Raw genomic sequence first — 26,860 nt, 5'->3', positions numbered from 1 at the left:
ACATTCTTACACCACCAACTGGAAATAAATGATTCTGACATTAAACGTAAAGGTGACAATGCATTTGTATCATCACCCTGAGAAGGATCATCTTGGAATTGAGCCGAGGGCCTCTGCACTCAAAGCCAGAAACACTCCACTAAAATAAGATTCCTGTTGGTGCCAACAATTCTCCATGTTAATGCTTGTTCTAGGTGAGCAGTGAACCGATTGCAGGGCTCTTTTGAAAGCAAGGTCTGAGAACCAACAGATACATCCACACGCCGATTACTTTAGTGTTTTGAGAGAATTCCCTTTCTTGGAACGAGATTGCATGAAATAATCTTCAGGGCTTGGACAATTCCATGGCAAAACGGCACCTATCAACATTGTAGCCAACACAATATAACAACTGTTTCTGCCCGGTTTCGAACCGGGGACCTTTCGCGTGTGAGGCGAACGTGATAACCACTACACTACAGAAACAGATACCTACAGTTGATTTTTCTGTAATGAAACTGCTCCGAACTGGCTATTCCATGGGCCTCTGGCTTTAGATTTCTTTCATGCAACCTGCCCGACATCCCTAGCTGAACGCTCGTACATGCCATGCAAGACCAGATGTTTGGTATTAGCTCAGACTGGGCAGGGCTGAAGCATGAGACTCTAGCAAAGAATTATCCACTACTGCAAAGAAAAAATTGATGTTGGTTTTGAAACGCAAACTTCAAAACAACTTGAAAAGAGTACCAAGAAAAGGGCTCGTCCGGGATTTGAACCCGGGACCTCTCGCACCCAAAGCGAGAATCATACCCCTAGACCAACGAGCCCTCAAAATCCTCTTACCTCTCAAAAGCTAATACCGGCTCTAAGCCCGCAATGAAGATCATGCTGGTATCTTTATGATGCTTGGTCTGTGAATACGCATGAAAGTCAGTCTCAACTTACCCTTTCTCAAACGATAGCACTATCATTTACAAGTGTCTCCTTTTATTCCGTCCCAGCTTTGGACACGTCTTACAGGAAGTCAGCCCTTATTTATATATTTCTTCAGTGGCTGAAGCTTAATGAGAAAGAGTAACAAGTTGTTCATAACAACATAAGAAACACATTGTGCATTTTCTCTTAAATACTCCTTCACTTTGTGCCAAAAGAAATACCAAGGTGAATACCTAGGCCACAGATTCAAGCTAAAGATCTTCCTGCTGAATGCAAGGCGCATTAAAAACTGCATATCGCTGGACTAAAGCATTCCTTGCATAGCCTCTAACATCATAACATAACTGAGCTGCTAGCAGCAAGCTAACCAATACCTTTCTGAAATGAGAATGACATGTGCTTATCTGCTCAATCAGTGCTCAATCAGGCTCGATCAGGCGAGATTTAGAAAAGGTGGAAAGGGTCCAAGTGGATGCCCCTTCCTTTTTAGGGTGGGTCCTGCTGACTATCATAGGATTGCTTGTAAAAGTGGCCAGGGTCAGAGGAAAAGCTGCCAACACTTCTTAGCGTTCTCTATAGATGCAGCCATTTTCTGTGACTGTAATTTCGGCCTTTTCCCAGAAGTCTCTATTCTGCCTATGCAAATTAACAAAAGCAGTGCTTATTCCTCACTTGCTCAAATGTCCTTCCTGTCCAGAAAGCTCTGATTAAGCATGCTTATTTTCTTTTTCTGGGATATTTTAAATTGTTTCGCTGTCCAGTCTGTGGCAGTAGAAAGCTGCTTATGATGCCAGGTTTTGATGAATCCCCAAGGTACAAGTACAGAGGAATATATCAGTCTCTAGGATATGGAACTTTTAGCTAACACATCACAATATGTGATGCTTGCCAAGAAAACACTACATTCTGGAGCGCTGATGATCAGAACATTCTGCTCCTGAAGGATAGAAAAGACAGCTTGATTGAAATAAAGTCTGTTTATATTGACGCTCTCTCTCTCCCTATATATACATACATGCATACACACACACACACAGGTATGTCATGCATTTCTTCAGATTTGTTTCAACCATTTACCATTTATTGGAGAATCCCTACTTTTCAAGTGACTGCAAATGAAGTCATCTCTGGCACTTTTTGTGCAAAGTAAGAGACACACATGACACCTTTTTATAAAAGTCATCGGTTTCTTTGTTACTGTGTACTTTCAAAGCATGGGGCTTTCACACGTCAGGTAAACCTGATTACCACTACACAACAAAAGCAGATGCAGCTTTCTTATCTATGTCGTGATAGAACAGTTGTGAATTGAGTAGAAGAAGGGCCCTGATGTGATACTTATTACATGCAGCCTGTAAGATAGTCAAACATGCAGGCTAGGAAGGAAGATGCAAATATCAATGTATTAGAAAAACACCTAAAGGCGAGTGATATGCTTTCATTCATGCATGGCTAGGAAAAATCGCCATACTGTTGTAAACATTCTTACACCACCAACTGGAAATAAATGATTCTGACATTAAACGTAAAGGTGACAATGCATTTGTATCATCACCCTGAGAAGGATCATCTTGGAATTGAGCCGAGGGCCTCTGCACTCAAAGCCAGAAACACTCCACTAAAATAAGATTCCTGTTGGTGCCAACAATTCTCCATGTTAATGCTTGTTCTAGGTGAGCAGTGAACCGATTGCAGGGCTCTTTTGAAAGCAAGGTCTGAGAACCAACAGATACATCCACACGCCGATTACTTTAGTGTTTTGAGAGAATTCCCTTTCTTGGAACGAGATTGCATGAAATAATCTTCAGGGCTTGGACAATTCCATGGCAAAACGGCACCTATCAACATTGTAGCCAACACAATATAACAACTGTTTCTGCCCGGTTTCGAACCGGGGACCTTTCGCGTGTGAGGCGAACGTGATAACCACTACACTACAGAAACAGATACCTACAGTTGATTTTTCTGTAATGAAACTGCTCCGAACTGGCTATTCCATGGGCCTCTGGCTTTAGATTTCTTTCATGCAACCTGCCCGACATCCCTAGCTGAACGCTCGTACATGCCATGCAAGACCAGATGTTTGGTATTAGCTCAGACTGGGCAGGGCTGAAGCATGAGACTCTAGCAAAGAATTATCCACTACTGCAAAGAAAAAATTGATGTTGGTTTTGAAACGCAAACTTCAAAACAACTTGAAAAGAGTACCAAGAAAAGGGCTCGTCCGGGATTTGAACCCGGGACCTCTCGCACCCAAAGCGAGAATCATACCCCTCGACCAACGAGCCCTCAAAATCCTCTTACCTCTCAAAAGCTAATACCGGCTCTAAGCCCGCAATGAAGATCATGCTGGTATCTTTATGATGCTTGGTCTGTGAATACGCATGAAAGTCAGTCTCAACTTACCCTTTCTCAAACGATAGCACTATCATTTACAAGTGTCTCCTTTTATTCCGTCCCAGCTTTGGACACGTCTTACAGGAAGTCAGCCCTTATTTATATATTTCTTCAGTGGCTGAAGCTTAATGAGAAAGAGTAACAAGTTGTTCATAACAACATAAGAAACACATTGTGCATTTTCTCTTAAATACTCCTTCACTTTGTGCCAAAAGAAATACCAAGGTGAATACCTAGGCCACAGATTCAAGCTAAAGATCTTCCTGCTGAATGCAAGGCGCAATAAAAACTGCATATCGCTGGACTAAAGCATTCCTTGCATAGCCTCTAACATCATAACATAACTGAGCTGCTAGCAGCAAGCTAACCAATACCTTTCTGAAATGAGAATGACATGTGCTTATCTGCTCAATCAGTGCTCAATCAGGCTCGATCAGGCGAGATTTAGAAAAGGTGGAAAGGGTCCAAGTGGATGCCCCTTCCTTTTTAGGGTGGGTCCTGCTGACTATCATAGGATTGCTTGTAAAAGTGGCCAGGGTCAGAGGAAAAGCTGCCAACACTTCTTAGCGTTCTCTATAGATGCAGCCATTTTCTGTGACTGTAATTTCGGCCTTTTCCCAGAAGTCTCTATTCTGCCTATGCAAATTAACAAAAGCAGTGCTTATTCCTCACTTGCTCAAATGTCCTTCCTGTCCAGAAAGCTCTGATTAAGCATGCTTATTTTCTTTTTCTGGGATATTTTAAATTGTTTCGCTGTCCAGTCTGTGGCAGTAGAAAGCTGCTTATGATGCCAGGTTTTGATGAATCCCCAAGGTACAAGTACAGAGGAATATATCAGTCTCTAGGATATGGAACTTTTAGCTAACACATCACAATATGTGATGCTTGCCAAGAAAACACTACATTCTGGAGCGCTGATGATCAGAACATTCTGCTCCTGAAGGATAGAAAAGACAGCTTGATTGAAATAAAGTCTGTTTATATTGACGCTCTCTCTCTCCCTATATATACATACATGCATACACACACACACACAGGTATGTCATGCATTTCTTCAGATTTGTTTCAACCATTTACCATTTATTGGAGAATCCCTACTTTTCAAGTGACTGCAAATGAAGTCATCTCTGGCACTTTTTGTGCAAAGTAAGAGACACACATGACACCTTTTTATAAAAGTCATCGGTTTCTTTGTTACTGTGTACTTTCAAAGCATGGGGCTTTCACACGTCAGGTAAACCTGATTACCACTACACAACAAAAGCAGATGCAGCTTTCTTATCTATGTCGTGATAGAACAGTTGTGAATTGAGTAGAAGAAGGGCTCTGATGTGATACTTATTACATGCAGCCTGTAAGATAGTCAAACATGCAGGCTAGGAAGGAAGATGCAAATATCAATGTATTAGAAAAACACCTAAAGGCGAGTGATATGCTTTCATTCATGCATGGCTAGGAAAAATCGCCATACTGTTGCAAACATTCTTACACCACCAACTGGAAATAAATGATTCTGACATTAAACGTAAAGGTGACAATGCATTTGTATCATCACCCTGAGAAGGATCATCTTGGAATTGAGCCGAGGGCCTCTGCACTCAAAGCCAGAAACACTCCACTAAAATAAGATTCCTGTTGGTGCCAACAATTCTCCATGTTAATGCTTGTTCTAGGTGAGCAGTGAACCGATTGCAGGGCTCTTTTGAAAGCAAGGTCTGAGAACCAACAGATACATCCACACGCCGATTACTTTAGTGTTTTGAGAGAATTCCCTTTCTTGGAACGAGATTGCATGAAATAATCTTCAGGGCTTGGACAATTCCATGGCAAAACGGCACCTATCAACATTGTAGCCAACACAATATAACAACTGTTTCTGCCCGGTTTCGAACCGGGGACCTTTCGCGTGTGAGGCGAACGTGATAACCACTACACTACAGAAACAGATACCTACAGTTGATTTTTCTGTAATGAAACTGCTCCGAACTGGCTATTCCATGGGCCTCTGGCTTTAGATTTCTTTCATGCAACCTGCCCGACATCCCTAGCTGAACGCTCGTACATGCCATGCAAGACCAGATGTTTGGTATTAGCTCAGACTGGGCAGGGCTGAAGCATGAGACTCTAGCAAAGAATTATCCACTACTGCAAAGAAAAAATTGATGTTGGTTTTGAAACGCAAACTTCAAAACAACTTGAAAAGAGTACCAAGAAAAGGGCTCGTCCGGGATTTGAACCCGGGACCTCTCGCACCCAAAGCGAGAATCATACCCCTAGACCAACGAGCCCTCAAAATCCTCTTACCTCTCAAAAGCTAATACCGGCTCTAAGCCCGCAATGAAGATCATGCTGGTATCTTTATGATGCTTGGTCTGTGAATACGCATGAAAGTCAGTCTCAACTTACCCTTTCTCAAACGATAGCACTATCATTTACAAGTGTCTCCTTTTATTCCGTCCCAGCTTTGGACACGTCTTACAGGAAGTCAGCCCTTATTTATATATTTCTTCAGTGGCTGAAGCTTAATGAGAAAGAGTAACAAGTTGTTCATAACAACATAAGAAACACATTGTGCATTTTCTCTCAAATACTCCTTCACTTTGTGCCAAAAGAAATACCAAGGTGAATACCTAGGCCACAGATTCAAGCTAAAGATCTTCCTGCTGAATGCAAGGCGCATTAAAAACTGCATATCGCTGGACTAAAGCATTCCTTGCATAGCCTCTAACATCATAACATAACTGAGCTGCTAGCAGCAAGCTAACCAATACCTTTCTGAAATGAGAATGACATGTGCTTATCTGCTCAATCAGTGCTCAATCAGGCTCGATCAGGCGAGATTTAGAAAAGGTGGAAAGGGTCCAAGTGGATGCCCCTTCCTTTTTAGGGTGGGTCCTGCTGACTATCATAGGATTGCTTGTAAAAGTGGCCAGGGTCAGAGGAAAAGCTGCCAACACTTCTTAGCGTTCTCTATAGATGCAGCCATTTTCTGTGACTGTAATTTCGGCCTTTTCCCAGAAGTCTCTATTCTGCCTATGCAAATTAACAAAAGCAGTGCTTATTCCTCACTTGCTCAAATGTCCTTCCTGTCCAGAAAGCTCTGATTAAGCATGCTTATTTTCTTTTTCTGGGATATTTTAAATTGTTTCGCTGTCCAGTCTGTGGCAGTAGAAAGCTGCTTATGATGCCAGGTTTTGATGAATCCCCAAGGTACAAGTACAGAGGAATATATCAGTCTCTAGGATATGGAACTTTTAGCTAACACATCACAATATGTGATGCTTGCCAAGAAAACACTACATTCTGGAGCGCTGATGATCAGAACATTCTGCTCCTGAAGGATAGAAAAGACAGCTTGATTGAAATAAAGTCTGTTTATATTGACGCTCTCTCTCTCCCTATATATACATACATGCATACACACACACACACAGGTATGTCATGCATTTCTTCAGATTTGTTTCAACCATTTACCATTTATTGGAGAATCCCTACTTTTCAAGTGACTGCAAATGAAGTCATCTCTGGCACTTTTTGTGCAAAGTAAGAGACACACATGACACCTTTTTATAAAAGTCATCGGTTTCTTTGTTACTGTGTACTTTCAAAGCATGGGGCTTTCACACGTCAGGTAAACCTGATTACCACTACACAACAAAAGCAGATGCAGCTTTCTTATCTATGTCGTGATAGAACAGTTGTGAATTGAGTAGAAGAAGGGCCCTGATGTGATACTTATTACATGCAGCCTGTAAGATAGTCAAACATGCAGGCTAGGAAGGAAGATGCAAATATCAATGTATTAGAAAAACACCTAAAGGCGAGTGATATGCTTTCATTCATGCATGGCTAGGAAAAATCGCCATACTGTTGCAAACATTCTTACACCACCAACTGGAAATAAATGATTCTGACATTAAACGTAAAGGTGACAATGCATTTGTATCATCACCCTGAGAAGGATCATCTTGGAATTGAGCCGAGGGCCTCTGCACTCAAAGCCAGAAACACTCCACTAAAATAAGATTCCTGTTGGTGCCAACAATTCTCCATGTTAATGCTTGTTCTAGGTGAGCAGTGAACCGATTGCAGGGCTCTTTTGAAAGCAAGGTCTGAGAACCAACAGATACATCCACACGCCGATTACTTTAGTGTTTTGAGAGAATTCCCTTTCTTGGAACGAGATTGCATGAAATAATCTTCAGGGCTTGGACAATTCCATGGCAAAACGGCACCTATCAACATTGTAGCCAACACAATATAACAACTGTTTCTGCCCGGTTTCGAACCGGGGACCTTTCGCGTGTGAGGCGAACGTGATAACCACTACACTACAGAAACAGATACCTACAGTTGATTTTTCTGTAATGAAACTGCTCCGAACTGGCTATTCCATGGGCCTCTGGCTTTAGATTTCTTTCATGCAACCTGCCCGACATCCCTAGCTGAACGCTCGTACATGCCATGCAAGACCAGATGTTTGGTATTAGCTCAGACTGGGCAGGGCTGAAGCATGAGACTCTAGCAAAGAATTATCCACTACTGCAAAGAAAAAATTGATGTTGGTTTTGAAACGCAAACTTCAAAACAACTTGAAAAGAGTACCAAGAAAAGGGCTCGTCCGGGATTTGAACCCGGGACCTCTCGCACCCAAAGCGAGAATCATACCCCTAGACCAACGAGCCCTCAAAATCCTCTTACCTCTCAAAAGCTAATACCGGCTCTAAGCCCGCAATGAAGATCATGCTGGTATCTTTATGATGCTTGGTCTGTGAATACGCATGAAAGTCAGTCTCAACTTACCCTTTCTCAAACGATAGCACTATCATTTACAAGTGTCTCCTTTTATTCCGTCCCAGCTTTGGACACGTCTTACAGGAAGTCAGCCCTTATTTATATATTTCTTCAGTGGCTGAAGCTTAATGAGAAAGAGTAACAAGTTGTTCATAACAACATAAGAAACACATTGTGCATTTTCTCTTAAATACTCCTTCACTTTGTGCCAAAAGAAATACCAAGGTGAATACCTAGGCCACAGATTCAAGCTAAAGATCTTCCTGCTGAATGCAAGGCGCATTAAAAACTGCATATCGCTGGACTAAAGCATTCCTTGCATAGCCTCTAACATCATAACATAACTGAGCTGCTAGCAGCAAGCTAACCAATACCTTTCTGAAATGAGAATGACATGTGCTTATCTGCTCAATCAGTGCTCAATCAGGCTCGATCAGGCGAGATTTAGAAAAGGTGGAAAGGGTCCAAGTGGATGCCCCTTCCTTTTTAGGGTGGGTCCTGCTGACTATCATAGGATTGCTTGTAAAAGTGGCCAGGGTCAGAGGAAAAGCTGCCAACACTTCTTAGCGTTCTCTATAGATGCAGCCATTTTCTGTGACTGTAATTTCGGCCTTTTCCCAGAAGTCTCTATTCTGCCTATGCAAATTAACAAAAGCAGTGCTTATTCCTCACTTGCTCAAATGTCCTTCCTGTCCAGAAAGCTCTGATTAAGCATGCTTATTTTCTTTTTCTGGGATATTTTAAATTGTTTCGCTGTCCAGTCTGTGGCAGTAGAAAGCTGCTTATGATGCCAGGTTTTGATGAATCCCCAATGTACAAGTACAGAGGAATATATCAGTCTCTAGGATATGGAACTTTTAGCTAACACATCACAATATGTGATGCTTGCCAAGAAAACACTACATTCTGGAGCGCTGATGATCAGAACATTCTGCTCCTGAAGGATAGAAAAGACAGCTTGATTGAAATAAAGTCTGTTTATATTGACGCTCTCTCTCTCCCTATATATACATACATGCATACACACACACACACACAGGTATGTCATGCATTTCTTCAGATTTGTTTCAACCATTTACCATTTATTGGAGAATCCCTACTTTTCAAGTGACTGCAAATGAAGTCATCTCTGGCACTTTTTGTGCAAAGTAAGAGACACACATGACACCTTTTTATAAAAGTCATCGGTTTCTTTGTTACTGTGTACTTTCAAAGCATGGGGCTTTCACACGTCAGGTAAACCTGATTACCACTACACAACAAAAGCAGATGCAGCTTTCTTATCTATGTCGTGATAGAACAGTTGTGAATTGAGTAGAAGAAGGGCCCTGATGTGATACTTATTACATGCAGCCTGTAAGATAGTCAAACATGCAGGCTAGGAAGGAAGATGCAAATATCAATGTATTAGAAAAACACCTAAAGGCGAGTGATATGCTTTCATTCATGCATGGCTAGGAAAAATCGCCATACTGTTGCAAACATTCTTACACCACCAACTGGAAATAAATGATTCTGACATTAAACGTAAAGGTGACAATGCATTTGTATCATCACCCTGAGAAGGATCATCTTGGAATTGAGCCGAGGGCCTCTGCACTCAAAGCCAGAAACACTCCACTAAAATAAGATTCCTGTTGGTGCCAACAATTCTCCATGTTAATGCTTGTTCTAGGTGAGCAGTGAACCGATTGCAGGGCTCTTTTGAAAGCAAGGTCTGAGAACCAACAGATACATCCACACGCCGATTACTTTAGTGTTTTGAGAGAATTCCCTTTCTTGGAACGAGATTGCATGAAATAATCTTCAGGGCTTGGACAATTCCATGGCAAAACGGCACCTATCAACATTGTAGCCAACACAATATAACAACTGTTTCTGCCCGGTTTCGAACCGGGGACCTTTCGCGTGTGAGGCGAACGTGATAACCACTACACTACAGAAACAGATACCTACAGTTGATTTTTCTGTAATGAAACTGCTCCGAACTGGCTATTCCATGGGCCTCTGGCTTTAGATTTCTTTCATGCAACCTGCCCGACATCCCTAGCTGAACGCTCGTACATGCCATGCAAGACCAGATGTTTGGTATTAGCTCAGACTGGGCAGGGCTGAAGCATGAGACTCTAGCAAAGAATTATCCACTACTGCAAAGAAAAAATTGATGTTGGTTTTGAAACGCAAACTTCAAAACAACTTGAAAAGAGTACCAAGAAAAGGGCTCGTCCGGGATTTGAACCCGGGACCACTCGCACCCAAAGCGAGAATCATACCCCTAGACCAACGAGCCCTCAAAATCCTCTTACCTCTCAAAAGCTAATACCGGCTCTAAGCCCGCAATGAAGATCATGCTGGTATCTTTATGATGCTTGGTCTGTGAATACGCATGAAAGTCAGTCTCAACTTACCCTTTCTCAAACGATAGCACTATCATTTACAAGTGTCTCCTTTTATTCCGTCCCAGCTTTGGACACGTCTTACAGGAAGTCAGCCCTTATTTATATATTTCTTCAGTGGCTGAAGCTTAATGAGAAAGAGTAACAAGTTGTTCATAACAACATAAGAAACACATTGTGCATTTTCTCTTAAATACTCCTTCACTTTGTGCCAAAAGAAATACCAAGGTGAATACCTAGGCCACAGATTCAAGCTAAAGATCTTCCTGCTGAATGCAAGGCGCATTAAAAACTGCATATCGCTGGACTAAAGCATTCCTTGCATAGCCTCTAACATCATAACATAACTGAGCTGCTAGCAGCAAGCTAACCAATACCTTTCTGAAATGAGAATGACATGTGCTTATCTGCTCAATCAGTGCTCAATCAGGCTCGATCAGGCGAGATTTAGAAAAGGTGGAAAGGGTCCAAGTGGATGCCCCTTCCTTTTTAGGGTGGGTCCTGCTGACTATCATAGGATTGCTTGTAAAAGTGGCCAGGGTCAGAGGAAAAGCTGCCAACACTTCTTAGCGTTCTCTATAGATGCAGCCATTTTCTGTGACTGTAATTTCGGCCTTTTCCCAGAAGTCTCTATTCTGCCTATGCAAATTAACAAAAGCAGTGCTTATTCCTCACTTGCTCAAATGTCCTTCCTGTCCAGAAAGCTCTGATTAAGCATGCTTATTTTCTTTTTCTGGGATATTTTAAATTGTTTCGCTGTCCAGTCTGTGGCAGTAGAAAGCTGCTTATGATGCCAGGTTTTGATGAATCCCCAAGGTACAAGTACAGAGGAATATATCAGTCTCTAGGATATGGAACTTTTAGCTAACACATCACAATATGTGATGCTTGCCAAGAAAACACTACATTCTGGAGCGCTGATGATCAGAACATTCTGCTCCTGAAGGATAGAAAAGACAGCTTGATTGAAATAAAGTCTGTTTATATTGACGCTCTCTCTCTCCCTATATATACATACATGCATACACACACACACACAGGTATGTCATGCATTTCTTCAGATTTGTTTCAACCATTTACCATTTATTGGAGAATCCCTACTTTTCAAGTGACTGCAAATGAAGTCATCTCTGGCACTTTTTGTGCAAAGTAAGAGACACACATGACACCTTTTTATAAAAGTCATCGGTTTCTTTGTTACTGTGTACTTTCAAAGCATGGGGCTTTCACACGTCAGGTAAACCTGATTACCACTACACAACAAAAGCAGATGCAGCTTTCTTATCTATGTCGTGATAGAACAGTTGTGAATTGAGTAGAAGAAGGGCCCTGATGTGATACTTATTACATGCAGCCTGTAAGATAGTCAAACATGCAGGCTAGGAAGGAAGATGCAAATATCAATGTATTAGAAAAACACCTAAAGGCGAGTGATATGCTTTCATTCATGCATGGCTAGGAAAAATCGCCATACTGTTGCAAACATTCTTACACCACCAACTGGAAATAAATGATTCTGACATTAAACGTAAAGGTGACAATGCATTTGTATCATCACCCTGAGAAGGATCATCTTGGAATTGAGCCGAGGGCCTCTGCACTCAAAGCCAGAAACACTCCACTAAAATAAGATTCCTGTTGGTGCCAACAATTCTCCATGTTAATGCTTGTTCTAGGTGAGCAGTGAACCGATTGCAGGGCTCTTTTGAAAGCAAGGTCTGAGAACCAACAGATACATCCACACGCCGATTACTTTAGTGTTTTGAGAGAATTCCCTTTCTTGGAACGAGATTGCATGAAATAATCTTCAGGGCTTGGACAATTCCATGGCAAAACGGCACCTATCAACATTGTAGCCAACACAATATAACAACTGTTTCTGCCCGGTTTCGAACCGGGGACCTTTCGCGTGTGAGGCGAACGTGATAACCACTACACTACAGAAACAGATACCTACAGTTGATTTTTCTGTAATGAAACTGCTCCGAACTGGCTATTCCATGGGCCTCTGGCTTTAGATTTCTTTCATGCAACCTGCCCGACATCCCTAGCTGAACGCTCGTACATGCCATGCAAGACCAGATGTTTGGTATTAGCTCAGACTGGGCAGGGCTGAAGCATGAGACTCTAGCAAAGAATTATCCACTACTGCAAAGAAAAAATTGATGTTGGTTTTGAAACGCAAACTTCAAAACAACTTGAAAAGAGTACCAAGAAAAGGGCTCGTCCGGGATTTGAACCCGGGACCTCTCGCACCCAAAGCGAGAATCATACCCCTAGACCAACGAGCCCTCAAAATCCTCTTACCTCTCAAAAGCTAATACCGGCTCTAAGCCCGCAATGAAGATCATGCTGGTATCTTTATGATGCTTGGTCTGTGAATACGCATGAAAGTCAGTCTCAACTTACCCTTTCTCAAACGATAGCACTATCATTTACAAGTGTCTCCTTTTATTCCGTCCCAGCTTTGGACACGTCTTACAGGAAGTCAGCCCTTATTTATATATTTCTTCAGTGGCTGAAGCTTAATGAGAAAGAGTAACAAGTTGTTCATAACAACATAAGAAACACATTGTGCATTTTCTCTTAAATACTCCTTCACTTTGTGCCAAAAGAAATACCAAGGTGAATACCTAGGCCACAGATTCAAGCTAAAGATCTTCCTGCTGAATGCAAGGCGCATTAAAAACTGCATATCGCTGGACTAAAGCATTCCTTGCATAGCCTCTAACATCATAACATAACTGAGCTGCTAGCAGCAAGCTAACCAATACCTTTCTGAAATGAGAATGACATGTGCTTATCTGCTCAATCAGTGCTCAATCAGGCTCGATCAGGCGAGATTTAGAAAAGGTGGAAAGGGTCCAAGTGGATGCCCCTTCCTTTTTAGGGTGGGTCCTGCTGACTATCATAGGATTGCTTGTAAAAGTGGCCAGGGTCAGAGGAAAAGCTGCCAACACTTCTTAGCGTTCTCTATAGATGCAGCCATTTTCTGTGACTGTAATTTCGGCCTTTTCCCAGAAGTCTCTATTCTGCCTATGCAAATTAACAAAAGCAGTGCTTATTCCTCACTTGCTCAAATGTCCTTCCTGTCCAGAAAGCTCTGATTAAGCATGCTTATTTTCTTTTTCTGGGATATTTTAAATTGTTTCGCTGTCCAGTCTGTGGCAGTAGAAAGCTGCTTATGATGCCAGGTTTTGATGAATCCCCAATGTACAAGTACAGAGGAATATATCAGTCTCTAGGATATGGAACTTTTAGCTAACACATCACAATATGTGATGCTTGCCAAGAAAACACTACATTCTGGAGCGCTGATGATCAGAACATTCTGCTCCTGAAGGATAGAAAAGACAGCTTGATTGAAATAAAGTCTGTTTATATTGACGCTCTCTCTCTCCCTATATATACATACATGCATACACACACACACACAGGTATGTCATGCATTTCTTCAGATTTGTTTCAACCATTTACCATTTATTGGAGAATCCCTACTTTTCAAGTGACTGCAAATGAAGTCATCTCTGGCACTTTTTGTGCAAAGTAAGAGACACACATGACACCTTTTTATAAAAGTCATCGGTTTCTTTGTTACTGTGTACTTTCAAAGCATGGGGCTTTCACACGTCAGGTAAACCTGATTACCACTACACAACAAAAGCAGATGCAGCTTTCTTATCTATGTCGTGATAGAACAGTTGTGAATTGAGTAGAAGAAGGGCCCTGATGTGATACTTATTACATGCAGCCTGTAAGATAGTCAAACATGCAGGCTAGGAAGGAAGATGTAAATATCAATGTATTAGAAAAACACCTAAAGGCGAGTGATATGCTTTCATTCATGCATGGCTAGGAAAAATCGCCATACTGTTGCAAACATTCTTACACCACCAACTGGAAATAAATGATTCTGACATTAAACGTAAAGGTGACAATGCATTTGTATCATCACCCTGAGAAGGATCATCTTGGAATTGAGCCGAGGGCCTCTGCACTCAAAGCCAGAAACACTCCACTAAAATAAGATTCCTGTTGGTGCCAACAATTCTCCATGTTAATGCTTGTTCTAGGTGAGCAGTGAACCGATTGCAGGGCTCTTTTGAAAGCAAGGTCTGAGAACCAACAGATACATCCACACGCCGATTACTTTAGTGTTTTGAGAGAATTCCCTTTCTTGGAACGAGATTGCATGAAATAATCTTCAGGGCTTGGACAATTCCATGGCAAAACGGCACCTATCAACATTGTAGCCAACACAATATAACAACTGTTTCTGCCCGGTTTCGAACCGGGGACCTTTCGCGTGTGAGGCGAACGTGATAACCACTACACTACAGAAACAGATACCTACAGTTGATTTTTCTGTAATGAAACTGCTCCGAACTGGCTATTCCATGGGCCTCTGGCTTTAGATTTCTTTCATGCAACCTGCCCGACATCCCTAGCTGAACGCTCGTACATGCCATGCAAGACCAGATGTTTGGTATTAGCTCAGACTGGGCAGGGCTGAAGCATGAGACTCTAGCAAAGAATTATCCACTACTGCAAAGAAAAAATTGATGTTGGTTTTGAAACGCAAACTTCAAAACAACTTGAAAAGAGTACCAAGAAAAGGGCTCGTCCGGGATTTGAACCCGGGACCACTCGCACCCAAAGCGAGAATCATACCCCTAGACCAACGAGCCCTCAAAATCCTCTTACCTCTCAAAAGCTAATACCGGCTCTAAGCCCGCAATGAAGATCATGCTGGTATCTTTATGATGCTTGGTCTGTGAATACGCATGAAAGTCAGTCTCAACTTACCCTTTCTCAAACGATAGCACTATCATTTACAAGTGTCTCCTTTTATTCCGTCCCAGCTTTGGACACGTCTTACAGGAAGTCAGCCCTTATTTATATATTTCTTCAGTGGCTGAAGCTTAATGAGAAAGAGTAACAAGTTGTTCATAACAACATAAGAAACACATTGTGCATTTTCTCTTAAATACTCCTTCACTTTGTGCCAAAAGAAATACCAAGGTGAATACCTAGGCCACAGATTCAAGCTAAAGATCTTCCTGCTGAATGCAAGGCGCATTAAAAACTGCATATCGCTGGACTAAAGCATTCCTTGCATAGCCTCTAACATCATAACATAACTGAGCTGCTAGCAGCAAGCTAACCAATACCTTTCTGAAATGAGAATGACATGTGCTTATCTGCTCAATCAGTGCTCAATCAGGCTCGATCAGGCGAGATTTAGAAAAGGTGGAAAGGGTCCAAGTGGATGCCCCTTCCTTTTTAGGGTGGGTCCTGCTGACTATCATAGGATTGCTTGTAAAAGTGGCCAGGGTCAGAGGAAAAGCTGCCAACACTTCTTAGCGTTCTCTATAGATGCAGCCATTTTCTGTGACTGTAATTTCGGCCTTTTCCCAGAAGTCTCTATTCTGCCTATGCAAATTAACAAAAGCAGTGCTTATTCCTCACTTGCTCAAATGTCCTTCCTGTCCAGAAAGCTCTGATTAAGCATGCTTATTTTCTTTTTCTGGGATATTTTAAATTGTTTCGCTGTCCAGTCTGTGGCAGTAGAAAGCTGCTTATGATGCCAGGTTTTGATGAATCCCCAAGGTACAAGTACAGAGGAATATATCAGTCTCTAGGATATGGAACTTTTAGCTAACACATCACAATATGTGATGCTTGCCAAGAAAACACTACATTCTGGAGCGCTGATGATCAGAACATTCTGCTCCTGAAGGATAGAAAAGACAGCTTGATTGAAATAAAGTCTGTTTATATTGACGCTCTCTCTCTCCCTATATATACATACATGCATACACACACACACACAGGTATGTCATGCATTTCTTCAGATTTGTTTCAACCATTTACCATTTATTGGAGAATCCCTACTTTTCAAGTGACTGCAAATGAAGTCATCTCTGGCACTTTTTGTGCAAAGTAAGAGACACACATGACACCTTTTTATAAAAGTCATCGGTTTCTTTGTTACTGTGTACTTTCAAAGCATGGGGCTTTCACACGTCAGGTAAACCTGATTACCACTACACAACAAAAGCAGATGCAGCTTTCTTATCTATGTCGTGATAGAACAGTTGTGAATTGAGTAGAAGAAGGGCCCTGATGTGATACTTATTACATGCAGCCTGTAAGATAGTCAAACATGCAGGCTAGGAAGGAAGATGCAAATATCAATGTATTAGAAAAACACCTAAAGGCGAGTGATATGCTTTCATTCATGCATGGCTAGGAAAAATCGCCATACTGTTGCAAACATTCTTACACCACCAACTGGAAATAAATGATTCTGACATTAAACGTAAAGGTGACAATGCATTTGTATCATCACCCTGAGAAGGATCATCTTGGAATTGAGCCGAGGGCCTCTGCACTCAAAGCCAGAAACACTCCACTAAAATAAGATTCCTGTTGGTGCCAACAATTCTCCATGTTAATGCTTGTTCTAGGTGAGCAGTGAACCGATTGCAGGGCTCTTTTGAAAGCAAGGTCTGAGAACCAACAGATACATCCACACGCCGATTACTTTAGTGTTTTGAGAGAATTCCCTTTCTTGGAACGAGATTGCATGAAATAATCTTCAGGGCTTGGACAATTCCATGGCAAAACGGCACCTATCAACATTGTAGCCAACACAATATAACAACTGTTTCTGCCCGGTTTCGAACCGGGGACCTTTCGCGTGTGAGGCGAACGTGATAACCACTACACTACAGAAACAGATACCTACAGTTGATTTTTCTGTAATGAAACTGCTCCGAACTGGCTATTCCATGGGCCTCTGGCTTTAGATTTCTTTCATGCAACCTGCCCGACATCCCTAGCTGAACGCTCGTACATGCCATGCAAGACCAGATGTTTGGTATTAGCTCAGACTGGGCAGGGCTGAAGCATGAGACTCTAGCAAAGAATTATCCACTACTGCAAAGAAAAAATTGATGTTGGTTTTGAAACGCAAACTTCAAAACAACTTGAAAAGAGTACCAAGAAAAGGGCTCGTCCGGGATTTGAACCCGGGACCTCTCGCACCCAAAGCGAGAATCATACCCCTAGACCAACGAGCCCTCAAAATCCTCTTACCTCTCAAAAGCTAATACCGGCTCTAAGCCCGCAATGAAGATCATGCTGGTATCTTTATGATGCTTGGTCTGTGAATACGCATGAAAGTCAGTCTCAACTTACCCTTTCTCAAACGATAGCACTATCATTTACAAGTGTCTCCTTTTATTCCGTCCCAGCTTTGGACACGTCTTACAGGAAGTCAGCCCTTATTTATATATTTCTTCAGTGGCTGAAGCTTAATGAGAAAGAGTAACAAGTTGTTCATAACAACATAAGAAACACATTGTGCATTTTCTCTTAAATACTCCTTCACTTTGTGCCAAAAGAAATACCAAGGTGAATACCTAGGCCACAGATTCAAGCTAAAGATCTTCCTGCTGAATGCAAGGCGCATTAAAAACTGCATATCGCTGGACTAAAGCATTCCTTGCATAGCCTCTAACATCATAACATAACTGAGCTGCTAGCAGCAAGCTAACCAATACCTTTCTGAAATGAGAATGACATGTGCTTATCTGCTCAATCAGTGCTCAATCAGGCTCGATCAGGCGAGATTTAGAAAAGGTGGAAAGGGTCCAAGTGGATGCCCCTTCCTTTTTAGGGTGGGTCCTGCTGACTATCATAGGATTGCTTGTAAAAGTGGCCAGGGTCAGAGGAAAAGCTGCCAACACTTCTTAGCGTTCTCTATAGATGCAGCCATTTTCTGTGACTGTAATTTCGGCCTTTTCCCAGAAGTCTCTATTCTGCCTATGCAAATTAACAAAAGCAGTGCTTATTCCTCACTTGCTCAAATGTCCTTCCTGTCCAGAAAGCTCTGATTAAGCATGCTTATTTTCTTTTTCTGGGATATTTTAAATTGTTTCGCTGTCCAGTCTGTGGCAGTAGAAAGCTGCTTATGATGCCAGGTTTTGATGAATCCCCAAGGTACAAGTACAGAGGAATATATCAGTCTCTAGGATATGGAACTTTTAGCTAACACATCACAATATGTGATGCTTGCCAAGAAAACACTACATTCTGGAGCGCTGATGATCAGAACATTCTGCTCCTGAAGGATAGAAAAGACAGCTTGATTGAAATAAAGTCTGTTTATATTGACGCTCTCTCTCTCCCTATATATACATACATGCATACACACACACACACAGGTATGTCATGCATTTCTTCAGATTTGTTTCAACCATTTACCATTTATTGGAGAATCCCTACTTTTCAAGTGACTGCAAATGAAGTCATCTCTGGCACTTTTTGTGCAAAGTAAGAGACACACATGACACCTTTTTATAAAAGTCATCGGTTTCTTTGTTACTGTGTACTTTCAAAGCATGGGGCTTTCACACGTCAGGTAAACCTGATTACCACTACACAACAAAAGCAGATGCAGCTTTCTTATCTATGTCGTGATAGAACAGTTGTGAATTGAGTAGAAGAAGGGCCCTGATGTGATACTTATTACATGCAGCCTGTAAGATAGTCAAACATGCAGGCTAGGAAGGAAGATGCAAATATCAATGTATTAGAAAAACACCTAAAGGCGAGTGATATGCTTTCATTCATGCATGGCTAGGAAAAATCGCCATACTGTTGCAAACATTCTTACACCACCAACTGGAAATAAATGATTCTGACATTAAACGTAAAGGTGACAATGCATTTGTATCATCACCCTGAGAAGGATCATCTTGGAATTGAGCCGAGGGCCTCTGCACTCAAAGCCAGAAACACTCCACTAAAATAAGATTCCTGTTGGTGCCAACAATTCTCCATGTTAATGCTTGTTCTAGGTGAGCAGTGAACCGATTGCAGGGCTCTTTTGAAAGCAAGGTCTGAGAACCAACAGATACATCCACACGCCGATTACTTTAGTGTTTTGAGAGAATTCCCTTTCTTGGAACGAGATTGCATGAAATAATCTTCAGGGCTTGGACAATTCCATGGCAAAACGGCACCTATCAACATTGTAGCCAACACAATATAACAACTGTTTCTGCCCGGTTTCGAACCGGGGACCTTTCGCGTGTGAGGCGAACGTGATAACCACTACACTACAGAAACAGATACCTACAGTTGATTTTTCTGTAATGAAACTGCTCCGAACTGGCTATTCCATGGGCCTCTGGCTTTAGATTTCTTTCATGCAACCTGCCCGACATCCCTAGCTGAACGCTCGTACATGCCATGCAAGACCAGATGTTTGGTATTAGCTCAGACTGGGCAGGGCTGAAGCATGAGACTCTAGCAAAGAATTATCCACTACTGCAAAGAAAAAATTGATGTTGGTTTTGAAACGCAAACTTCAAAACAACTTGAAAAGAGTACCAAGAAAAGGGCTCGTCCGGGATTTGAACCCGGGACCTCTCGCACCCAAAGCGAGAATCATACCCCTAGACCAACGAGCCCTCAAAATCCTCTTACCTCTCAAAAGCTAATACCGGCTCTAAGCCCGCAATGAAGATCATGCTGGTATCTTTATGATGCTTGGTCTGTGAATACGCATGAAAGTCAGTCTCAACTTACCCTTTCTCAAACGATAGCACTATCATTTACAAGTGTCTCCTTTTATTCCGTCCCAGCTTTGGACACGTCTTACAGGAAGTCAGCCCTTATTTATATATTTCTTCAGTGGCTGAAGCTTAATGAGAAAGAGTAACAAGTTGTTCATAACAACATAAGAAACACATTGTGCATTTTCTCTTAAATACTCCTTCACTTTGTGCCAAAAGAAATACCAAGGTGAATACCTAGGCCACAGATTCAAGCTAAAGATCTTCCTGCTGAATGCAAGGCGCATTAAAAACTGCATATCGCTGGACTAAAGCATTCCTTGCATAGCCTCTAACATCATAACATAACTGAGCTGCTAGCAGCAAGCTAACCAATACCTTTCTGAAATGAGAATGACATGTGCTTATCTGCTCAATCAGTGCTCAATCAGGCTCGATCAGGCGAGATTTAGAAAAGGTGGAAAGGGTCCAAGTGGATGCCCCTTCCTTTTTAGGGTGGGTCCTGCTGACTATCATAGGATTGCTTGTAAAAGTGGCCAGGGTCAGAGGAAAAGCTGCCAACACTTCTTAGCGTTCTCTATAGATGCAGCCATTTTCTGTGACTGTAATTTCGGCCTTTTCCCAGAAGTCTCTATTCTGCCTATGCAAATTAACAAAAGCAGTGCTTATTCCTCACTTGCTCAAATGTCCTTCCTGTCCAGAAAGCTCTGATTAAGCATGCTTATTTTCTTTTTCTGGGATATTTTAAATTGTTTCGCTGTCCAGTCTGTGGCAGTAGAAAGCTGCTTATGATGCCAGGTTTTGATGAATCCCCAAGGTACAAGTACAGAGGAATATATCAGTCTCTAGGATATGGAACTTTTAGCTAACACATCACAATATGTGATGCTTGCCAAGAAAACACTACATTCTGGAGCGCTGATGATCAGAACATTCTGCTCCTGAAGGATAGAAAAGACAGCTTGATTGAAATAAAGTCTGTTTATATTGACGCTCTCTCTCTCCCTATATATACATACATGCATACACACACACACACAGGTATGTCATGCATTTCTTCAGATTTGTTTCAACCATTTACCATTTATTGGAGAATCCCTACTTTTCAAGTGACTGCAAATGAAGTCATCTCTGGCACTTTTTGTGCAAAGTAAGAGACACACATGACACCTTTTTATAAAAGTCATCGGTTTCTTTGTTACTGTGTACTTTCAAAGCATGGGGCTTTCACACGTCAGGTAAACCTGATTACCACTACACAACAAAAGCAGATGCAGCTTTCTTATCTATGTCGTGATAGAACAGTTGTGAATTGAGTAGAAGAAGGGCCCTGATGTGATACTTATTACATGCAGCCTGTAAGATAGTCAAACATGCAGGCTAGGAAGGAAGATGCAAATATCAATGTATTAGAAAAACACCTAAAGGCGAGTGATATGCTTTCATTCATGCATGGCTAGGAAAAATCGCCATACTGTTGCAAACATTCTTACACCACCAACTGGAAATAAATGATTCTGACATTAAACGTAAAGGTGACAATGCATTTGTATCATCACCCTGAGAAGGATCATCTTGGAATTGAGCCGAGGGCCTCTGCACTCAAAGCCAGAAACACTCCACTAAAATAAGATTCCTGTTGGTGCCAACAATTCTCCATGTTAATGCTTGTTCTAGGTGAGCAGTGAACCGATTGCAGGGCTCTTTTGAAAGCAAGGTCTGAGAACCAACAGATACATCCACACGCCGATTACTTTAGTGTTTTGAGAGAATTCCCTTTCTTGGAACGAGATTGCATGAAATAATCTTCAGGGCTTGGACAATTCCATGGCAAAACGGCACCTATCAACATTGTAGCCAACACAATATAACAACTGTTTCTGCCCGGTTTCGAACCGGGGACCTTTCGCGTGTGAGGCGAACGTGATAACCACTACACTACAGAAACAGATACCTACAGTTGATTTTTCTGTAATGAAACTGCTCCGAACTGGCTATTCCATGGGCCTCTGGCTTTAGATTTCTTTCATGCAACCTGCCCGACATCCCTAGCTGAACGCTCGTACATGCCATGCAAGACCAGATGTTTGGTATTAGCTCAGACTGGGCAGGGCTGAAGCATGAGACTCTAGCAAAGAATTATCCACTACTGCAAAGAAAAAATTGATGTTGGTTTTGAAACGCAAACTTCAAAACAACTTGAAAAGAGTACCAAGAAAAGGGCTCGTCCGGGATTTGAACCCGGGACCTCTCGCACCCAAAGCGAGAATCATACCCCTAGACCAACGAGCCCTCAAAATCCTCTTACCTCTCAAAAGCTAATACCGGCTCTAAGCCCGCAATGAAGATCATGCTGGTATCTTTATGATGCTTGGTCTGTGAATACGCATGAAAGTCAGTCTCAACTTACCCTTTCTCAAACGATAGCACTATCATTTACAAGTGTCTCCTTTTATTCCGTCCCAGCTTTGGACACGTCTTACAGGAAGTCAGCCCTTATTTATATATTTCTTCAGTGGCTGAAGCTTAATGAGAAAGAGTAACAAGTTGTTCATAACAACATAAGAAACACATTGTGCATTTTCTCTTAAATACTCCTTCACTTTGTGCCAAAAGAAATACCAAGGTGAATACCTAGGCCACAGATTCAAGCTAAAGATCTTCCTGCTGAATGCAAGGCGCATTAAAAACTGCATATCGCTGGACTAAAGCATTCCTTGCATAGCCTCTAACATCATAACATAACTGAGCTGCTAGCAGCAAGCTAACCAATACCTTTCTGAAATGAGAATGACATGTGCTTATCTGCTCAATCAGTGCTCAATGAGGCTCGATCAGGCGAGATTTAGAAAAGGTGGAAAGGGTCCAAGTGGATGCCCCTTCCTTTTTAGGGTGGGTCCTGCTGACTATCATAGGATTGCTTGTAAAAGTGGCCAGGGTCAGAGGAAAAGCTGCCAACACTTCTTAGCGTTCTCTATAGATGCAGCCATTTTCTGTGACTGTAATTTCGGCCTTTTCCCAGAAGTCTCTATTCTGCCTATGCAAATTAACAAAAGCAGTGCTTATTCCTCACTTGCTCAAATGTCCTTCCTGTCCAGAAAGCTCTGATTAAGCATGCTTATTTTCTTTTTCTGGGATATTTTAAATTGTTTCGCTGTCCAGTCTGTGGCAGTAGAAAGCTGCTTATGATGCCAGGTTTTGATGAATCCCCAAGGTACAAGTACAGAGGAATATATCAGTCTCTAGGATATGGAACTTTTAGCTAACACATCACAATATGTGATGCTTGCCAAGAAAACACTACATTCTGGAGCGCTGATGATCAGAACATTCTGCTCCTGAAGGATAGAAAAGACAGCTTGATTGAAATAAAGTCTGTTTATATTGACGCTCTCTCTCTCCCTATATATACATACATGCATACACACACACACACAGGTATGTCATGCATTTCTTCAGATTTGTTTCAACCATTTACCATTTATTGGAGAATCCCTACTTTTCAAGTGACTGCAAATGAAGTCATCTCTGGCACTTTTTGTGCAAAGTAAGAGACACACATGACACCTTTTTATAAAAGTCATCGGTTTCTTTGTTACTGTGTACTTTCAAAGCATGGGGCTTTCACACGTCAGGTAAACCTGATTACCACTACACAACAAAAGCAGATGCAGCTTTCTTATCTATGTCGTGATAGAACAGTTGTGAATTGAGTAGAAGAAGGGCCCTGATGTGATACTTATTACATGCAGCCTGTAAGATAGTCAAACATGCAGGCTAGGAAGGAAGATGCAAATATCAATGTATTAGAAAAACACCTAAAGGCGAGTGATATGCTTTCATTCATGCATGGCTAGGAAAAATCGCCATACTGTTGCAAACATTCTTACACCACCAACTGGAAATAAATGATTCTGACATTAAACGTAAAGGTGACAATGCATTTGTATCATCACCCTGAGAAGGATCATCTTGGAATTGAGCCGAGGGCCTCTGCACTCAAAGCCAGAAACACTCCACTAAAATAAGATTCCTGTTGGTGCCAACAATTCTCCATGTTAATGCTTGTTCTAGGTGAGCAGTGAACCGATTGCAGGGCTCTTTTGAAAGCAAGGTCTGAGAACCAACAGATACATCCACACGCCGATTACTTTAGTGTTTTGAGAGAATTCCCTTTCTTGGAACGAGATTGCATGAAATAATCTTCAGGGCTTGGACAATTCCATGGCAAAACGGCACCTATCAACATTGTAGCCAACACAATATAACAACTGTTTCTGCCCGGTTTCGAACCGGGGACCTTTCGCGTGTGAGGCGAACGTGATAACCACTACACTACAGAAACAGATACCTACAGTTGATTTTTCTGTAATGAAACTGCTCCGAACTGGCTATTCCATGGGCCTCTGGCTTTAGATTTCTTTCATGCAACCTGCCCGACATCCCTAGCTGAACGCTCGTACATGCCATGCAAGACCAGATGTTTGGTATTAGCTCAGACTGGGCAGGGCTGAAGCATGAGACTCTAGCAAAGAATTATCCACTACTGCAAAGAAAAAATTGATGTTGGTTTTGAAACGCAAACTTCAAAACAACTTGAAAAGAGTACCAAGAAAAGGGCTCGTCCGGGATTTGAACCCGGGACCTCTCGCACCCAAAGCGAGAATCATACCCCTAGACCAACGAGCCCTCAAAATCCTCTTACCTCTCAAAAGCTAATACCGGCTCTAAGCCCGCAATGAAGATCATGCTGGTATCTTTATGATGCTTGGTCTGTGAATACGCATGAAAGTCAGTCTCAACTTACCCTTTCTCAAACGATAGCACTATCATTTACAAGTGTCTCCTTTTATTCCGTCCCAGCTTTGGACACGTCTTACAGGAAGTCAGCCCTTATTTATATATTTCTTCAGTGGCTGAAGCTTAATGAGAAAGAGTAACAAGTTGTTCATAACAACATAAGAAACACATTGTGCATTTTCTCTTAAATACTCCTTCACTTTGTGCCAAAAGAAATACCAAGGTGAATACCTAGGCCACAGATTCAAGCTAAAGATCTTCCTGCTGAATGCAAGGCGCATTAAAAACTGCATATCGCTGGACTAAAGCATTCCTTGCATAGCCTCTAACATCATAACATAACTGAGCTGCTAGCAGCAAGCTAACCAATACCTTTCTGAAATGAGAATGACATGTGCTTATCTGCTCAATCAGTGCTCAATCAGGCTCGATCAGGCGAGATTTAGAAAAGGTGGAAAGGGTCCAAGTGGATGCCCCTTCCTTTTTAGGGTGGGTCCTGCTGACTATCATAGGATTGCTTGTAAAAGTGGCCAGGGTCAGAGGAAAAGCTGCCAACACTTCTTAGCGTTCTCTATAGATGCAGCCATTTTCTGTGACTGTAATTTCGGCCTTTTCCCAGAAGTCTCTATTCTGCCTATGCAAATTAACAAAAGCAGTGCTTATTCCTCACTTGCTCAAATGTCCTTCCTGTCCAGAAAGCTCTGATTAAGCATGCTTATTTTCTTTTTCTGGGATATTTTAAATTGTTTCGCTGTCCAGTCTGTGGCAGTAGAAAGCTGCTTATGATGCCAGGTTTTGATGAATCCCCAAGGTACAAGTACAGAGGAATATATCAGTCTCTAGGATATGGAACTTTTAGCTAACACATCACAATATGTGATGCTTGCCAAGAAAACACTACATTCTGGAGCGCTGATGATCAGAACATTCTGCTCCTGAAGGATAGAAAAGACAGCTTGATTGAAATAAAGTCTGTTTATATTGACGCTCTCTCTCTCCCTATATATACATACATGCATACACACACACACACAGGTATGTCATGCATTTCTTCAGATTTGTTTCAACCATTTACCATTTATTGGAGAATCCCTACTTTTCAAGTGACTGCAAATGAAGTCATCTCTGGCACTTTTTGTGCAAAGTAAGAGACACACATGACACCTTTTTATAAAAGTCATCGGTTTCTTTGTTACTGTGTACTTTCAAAGCATGGGGCTTTCACACGTCAGGTAAACCTGATTACCACTACACAACAAAAGCAGATGCAGCTTTCTTATCTATGTCGTGATAGAACAGTTGTGAATTGAGTAGAAGAAGGGCCCTGATGTGATACTTATTACATGCAGCCTGTAAGATAGTCAAACATGCAGGCTAGGAAGGAAGATGCAAATATCAATGTATTAGAAAAACACCTAAAGGCGAGTGATATGCTTTCATTCATGCATGGCTAGGAAAAATCGCCATACTGTTGCAAACATTCTTACACCACCAACTGGAAATAAATGATTCTGACATTAAACGTAAAGGTGACAATGCATTTGTATCATCACCCTGAGAAGGATCATCTTGGAATTGAGCCGAGGGCCTCTGCACTCAAAGCCAGAAACACTCCACTAAAATAAGATTCCTGTTGGTGCCAACAATTCTCCATGTTAATGCTTGTTCTAGGTGAGCAGTGAACCGATTGCAGGGCTCTTTTGAAAGCAAGGTCTGAGAACCAACAGATACATCCACACGCCGATTACTTTAGTGTTTTGAGAGAATTCCCTTTCTTGGAACGAGATTGCATGAAATAATCTTCAGGGCTTGGACAATTCCATGGCAAAACGGCACCTATCAACATTGTAGCCAACACAATATAACAACTGTTTCTGCCCGGTTTCGAACCGGGGACCTTTCGCGTGTGAGGCGAACGTGATAACCACTACACTACAGAAACAGATACCTACAGTTGATTTTTCTGTA

At 41.8% G+C, this 26,860-nt stretch overlaps 20 non-coding genes across 20 annotated transcripts; all 20 read right to left on the bottom strand.

Moving 5' to 3' along the window:
• Nucleotides 1–392: 392 nt before the first annotated feature.
• Nucleotides 393–465, bottom strand: TRNAV-CAC (transfer RNA valine (anticodon CAC)). The gene has a single exon. It is a non-coding gene; the product is annotated as a tRNA-Val (tRNA).
• A 272-nt stretch (nt 466–737) lies between these two features.
• TRNAP-UGG (transfer RNA proline (anticodon UGG)) lies at nt 738–809 on the bottom strand. The gene has a single exon. It is a non-coding gene; the product is annotated as a tRNA-Pro (tRNA).
• Nucleotides 810–2,789: 1,980 nt separating this feature from the next.
• Nucleotides 2,790–2,862, bottom strand: TRNAV-CAC (transfer RNA valine (anticodon CAC)). The gene has a single exon. It is a non-coding gene; the product is annotated as a tRNA-Val (tRNA).
• Nucleotides 2,863–5,186: 2,324 nt separating this feature from the next.
• TRNAV-CAC (transfer RNA valine (anticodon CAC)) lies at nt 5,187–5,259 on the bottom strand. The gene has a single exon. It is a non-coding gene; the product is annotated as a tRNA-Val (tRNA).
• Nucleotides 5,260–5,531: 272 nt separating this feature from the next.
• TRNAP-UGG (transfer RNA proline (anticodon UGG)) lies at nt 5,532–5,603 on the bottom strand. Its single transcript has one exon. It is a non-coding gene; the product is annotated as a tRNA-Pro (tRNA).
• A 1,980-nt stretch (nt 5,604–7,583) lies between these two features.
• TRNAV-CAC (transfer RNA valine (anticodon CAC)) lies at nt 7,584–7,656 on the bottom strand. Its single transcript has one exon. It is a non-coding gene; the product is annotated as a tRNA-Val (tRNA).
• Nucleotides 7,657–7,928: 272 nt separating this feature from the next.
• TRNAP-UGG (transfer RNA proline (anticodon UGG)) lies at nt 7,929–8,000 on the bottom strand. The gene has a single exon. It is a non-coding gene; the product is annotated as a tRNA-Pro (tRNA).
• Nucleotides 8,001–9,982: 1,982 nt separating this feature from the next.
• TRNAV-CAC (transfer RNA valine (anticodon CAC)) lies at nt 9,983–10,055 on the bottom strand. Its single transcript has one exon. It is a non-coding gene; the product is annotated as a tRNA-Val (tRNA).
• A 2,324-nt stretch (nt 10,056–12,379) lies between these two features.
• On the bottom strand, nt 12,380–12,452 carry TRNAV-CAC (transfer RNA valine (anticodon CAC)). The gene has a single exon. It is a non-coding gene; the product is annotated as a tRNA-Val (tRNA).
• A 272-nt stretch (nt 12,453–12,724) lies between these two features.
• Nucleotides 12,725–12,796, bottom strand: TRNAP-UGG (transfer RNA proline (anticodon UGG)). The gene has a single exon. It is a non-coding gene; the product is annotated as a tRNA-Pro (tRNA).
• A 1,980-nt stretch (nt 12,797–14,776) lies between these two features.
• On the bottom strand, nt 14,777–14,849 carry TRNAV-CAC (transfer RNA valine (anticodon CAC)). The gene has a single exon. It is a non-coding gene; the product is annotated as a tRNA-Val (tRNA).
• A 2,324-nt stretch (nt 14,850–17,173) lies between these two features.
• On the bottom strand, nt 17,174–17,246 carry TRNAV-CAC (transfer RNA valine (anticodon CAC)). The gene has a single exon. It is a non-coding gene; the product is annotated as a tRNA-Val (tRNA).
• Nucleotides 17,247–17,518: 272 nt separating this feature from the next.
• TRNAP-UGG (transfer RNA proline (anticodon UGG)) lies at nt 17,519–17,590 on the bottom strand. Its single transcript has one exon. It is a non-coding gene; the product is annotated as a tRNA-Pro (tRNA).
• Nucleotides 17,591–19,570: 1,980 nt separating this feature from the next.
• TRNAV-CAC (transfer RNA valine (anticodon CAC)) lies at nt 19,571–19,643 on the bottom strand. The gene has a single exon. It is a non-coding gene; the product is annotated as a tRNA-Val (tRNA).
• Nucleotides 19,644–19,915: 272 nt separating this feature from the next.
• On the bottom strand, nt 19,916–19,987 carry TRNAP-UGG (transfer RNA proline (anticodon UGG)). Its single transcript has one exon. It is a non-coding gene; the product is annotated as a tRNA-Pro (tRNA).
• A 1,980-nt stretch (nt 19,988–21,967) lies between these two features.
• TRNAV-CAC (transfer RNA valine (anticodon CAC)) lies at nt 21,968–22,040 on the bottom strand. The gene has a single exon. It is a non-coding gene; the product is annotated as a tRNA-Val (tRNA).
• Nucleotides 22,041–22,312: 272 nt separating this feature from the next.
• TRNAP-UGG (transfer RNA proline (anticodon UGG)) lies at nt 22,313–22,384 on the bottom strand. Its single transcript has one exon. It is a non-coding gene; the product is annotated as a tRNA-Pro (tRNA).
• Nucleotides 22,385–24,364: 1,980 nt separating this feature from the next.
• TRNAV-CAC (transfer RNA valine (anticodon CAC)) lies at nt 24,365–24,437 on the bottom strand. Its single transcript has one exon. It is a non-coding gene; the product is annotated as a tRNA-Val (tRNA).
• A 272-nt stretch (nt 24,438–24,709) lies between these two features.
• TRNAP-UGG (transfer RNA proline (anticodon UGG)) lies at nt 24,710–24,781 on the bottom strand. The gene has a single exon. It is a non-coding gene; the product is annotated as a tRNA-Pro (tRNA).
• Nucleotides 24,782–26,761: 1,980 nt separating this feature from the next.
• On the bottom strand, nt 26,762–26,834 carry TRNAV-CAC (transfer RNA valine (anticodon CAC)). Its single transcript has one exon. It is a non-coding gene; the product is annotated as a tRNA-Val (tRNA).
• Between the last annotated feature and the right edge of the window lie 26 nt (nt 26,835–26,860).

Source organism: Triturus cristatus, chromosome 8 (genome assembly GCF_964204655.1).
Source record: "Triturus cristatus chromosome 8, aTriCri1.1, whole genome shotgun sequence".
NCBI classification, from domain to species: domain Eukaryota; kingdom Metazoa; phylum Chordata; class Amphibia; order Caudata; family Salamandridae; genus Triturus; species Triturus cristatus.
This window is presented reverse-complemented; position numbering and strand designations above follow the sequence as displayed.